We start from the raw sequence: 3,173 nt of genomic DNA on the forward strand, positions 1-3,173 counted from the left end.
GTTGCCAGGTCTGGGACTCGAACCACGGTCGGCCATGTAGTAATCCAGCACCTTAACCACCACGCCACCTGCTGGCCCTGGGGTGGCATATTTCAGTCTCCCACATGAAGAAGGGTCTCCGTCCACTTCATCACAAGTGTTGTCCATGCACTGCATGTAACTCCTCTGGGGCTCACGGGCTTTGTGGGGGAGGCCTAGGGGTCCGTTATGCACTTCTCCACACACAGGGCCGCGCTCTCAGGGCCACCTCTCCCCCGGGAGTCCTTCCTGCTGCCTCCTGCTGCCCACATTGCCAAGCGCCACCAGCCCCGGGTAGGTGCACGCCAGCCTGGGGCCATGGATTCTTCCAGGGCTGAGACAACTTGCCACCTACCTATCCCATCGGCCTCTAGGTAAGTTGCCTATTTTGCAATGTTTTTTATTTATTTATTTATTTATTTTGGGGGGGTTTGCCATACGGTGGGTGTGTTTGCCAGAGGAAGAAAGAGATAGAGAGATGGGGAGGGAGAAATCCCCCCGGGTGGGGATGACCATGCAGCAATCCCTTCTCCTGGAATTTTGGACATGCATGAACACCCCAGGTGTGTTTTCACACTGTGGGATCCAGGACTCCGAGGACAGTCAGATGTGTGGGAGTCTACCGTAACCACCACGCCACCTGCTGGCCCCAGTGATGCACTTTGTTTTTAGGTTTTTGCCATAGGGCATGTATAGAAACAGTGAGGAGGAAAGTGAGAAATCACCCCCAGGGCATGGCCATGCCGTACTCCCTTCTCCATTCTCCTTTTGAGGTTTTGGGCACACACCCACACATGCCCAGTGTTAGTTTCAAGCCACCAGGTCTGGGACTCCAACCATGCGAGAGTCCAGTGCCTTGGGACCAACAGTTGGTGTAATGGCTGAGTCGCTGGACTCCCACATAGCTGACCACGGTTCGAGTCCTGAATCCAGTGGCTTAAACTTACGCTGGGTGCGTGTGCGTGCATGCCCAAGATCCCGAGAGGAGAGTGGAGGAGAAGGGATTGCGGCGTGGCCATCCTCCCTGAGGGGTGATTTCTCGCTTTCTGTCTCTCTGTTTCTCTCTGTCGTTCTGGCGAGCATATGTGCCCTATAGCAAAAAAAAAAAAAACTCTCAAAAAAAAAAAAAAAAACCCTAAAAAAAAAAAAAAAAGAGAGAGAGAGAGTCCAGTGCCTTAGCCACTATGCCACCTGCTGCCCCTAGGCCCCATCTTTTTTTTTTTTTTTAAAGAGGGAAAAGTCCTTTCTAAGTGTCGTCGGAAGTCCCTCTTGCTGCCAGAACTGGCGTGGGTGGCCAAGGTCAGCTGTCGGAGATGGGAGGAGTGGCGTTTGAGCCACAAAGACAGGCTTGTGCCAGGACAGAGCTAGGCATTGTTCGTGGAGATATTTGCTGGTGGCACAGCTGGGGCACAGAGTGGTAACCACTGTTGTCCCAAGGCCAGAAAGGGGGGTATCGGCAGGCAGCCTGGGCCTCCCTCCTTGCCCGATTCTCAGCCCAGGCCACGTGGGGACTGTGGCTACCAGACCCTCCCTGTCTCCTACTGACCTGCCCGGTGGGTTGGGGGGCTGAAGTGACATACCTTGGAACCCTGTCCCCAGCTCTGGGGCCTCAGACAAGAGTCTGGCCCCTCTGCAGGCCCTGAGCCATTCTCACACTGAGGTGGCGAGCTAAAGGGAAGGGGTGTGCACAGCCAGCCTGCCCTGAGCCTTGTGACCTAGGCCTGCTACGGGCAGATATGGGTCTGGGGCCTCACTGCGCTTGAGAGGGTCCCAGGGGGTGGTGGAAAGCCGCTTAGAAGAGACAGGGACAACTGGCTGGAGCCCAGAAGCCGGGCAGTCAGGTGGGCCAGACCAGGAGATCCAGGGGAGCGGGGGCCGCCTGGGGCCAGAGCATCAGGGGCTGGGAGTCTGCGGGCAGGGCCTGGAGCCTGGGGCCTCAGCTGTCCAGCAATCAGAATGGAGACAGAGCAGGTGGTAACCGGGGAGGGGCTTGGAGGCGGCAGGGCCTGGCTAAGGCGTAGTGCGGGGCCTGCTCAGACATGAGAGTCAGCGGAGAGACAACTTCGGGAACACAGACCATCCAGGAGGGTGGGGCCCTTGCAGCTGGGCCGGGGTGTCCCCACTAACCTACACCGGCAGGCATCCCTGGGCCAGTGGAGGCCCCTCCTGCAGCAGACGGAACCCCACGTGCAGGTCCCCACCCTAGGAAGGCCTCTCCCCTACCAGGAGTGCCGACTAGCCTGATCTGCGGGTTGCGGGGAGGCATGGCATGTACCCGACCCCTCCCCTCTCCTCATGGCCAGTTCATACCTGTGGGTCCTGCCCAGGAGGGAGGGTGTCCTGTCCTGGCACAGCGGAGGGCCGTGGACATCGAGTTGGGGTCAGGGCTCAGAGGGCACCTGACAGCCCCAGCTCCCCTCAACTGGACGCTGCTCTGCTCGGGACACTTGACCCAGTGTGGCCCGAGCTGAGTGGGGGACTTCCAAAGACTGGGGACTAGGCCTGGCTCATAGGCAGACCAGCCGACGGATCACCCCCAGCACCCCCTGCAGTCACCCCTGCCCACTAGGCTGAGACTTCAGGACTGGGTCCCAGTGCTCCACGCCAGCGTTGTGTACAGGCTACTCTGGGACACACCTGCCGTCTCCGTGTGTTGCAGCCCACACAGTCACCAGCAGAGGGTGCCAAGGGCCTCCAACGGTAGGGCTTGGCTGAGCCTGGGTGGATAGGGGACCTGTGGCCAGGAGCTTGCACAGAGGGTGCAGAAGGTGGCCACGGATGTCACTCCAGCTGTCAGCCAGGTCCCCTGGGCCGCGCCCTCTCCTCGGCACCCTCCTCAGCTTGGGGCTAAGCTCTCCAAATCCAGTTTCGGCCTTGCCCCTCTGACTCATGCCCCCTCCTGGCCTGCCCGAGGTCTGCCACTCCCCTCAGGTATGTACATATCGAAAGCCATTCTTGGGGGGACAAGCCTTGGGCCTTCTGGTCCTGGCCTGTCAGTGAGAGGGCTGTGCAGTGCCCCCATTCAGCTGTGTGCCCCCCCCCCAGGAATGTCCCTGTCGGATGGGTGTGGAGAGCAGAGGGAGCCTGCTCTGTGACTAGCTGGTGAGTGGCCTCCTGTGGAATGTGTATGGTGGCCCGGCCACGCCCCCCCCCCT

This window comes from Tupaia chinensis, unplaced genomic scaffold, assembly GCF_000334495.1.
Source record: "Tupaia chinensis unplaced genomic scaffold, TupChi_1.0 Scaffold143624_1, whole genome shotgun sequence".
NCBI lineage: Eukaryota > Metazoa > Chordata > Mammalia > Scandentia > Tupaiidae > Tupaia > Tupaia belangeri.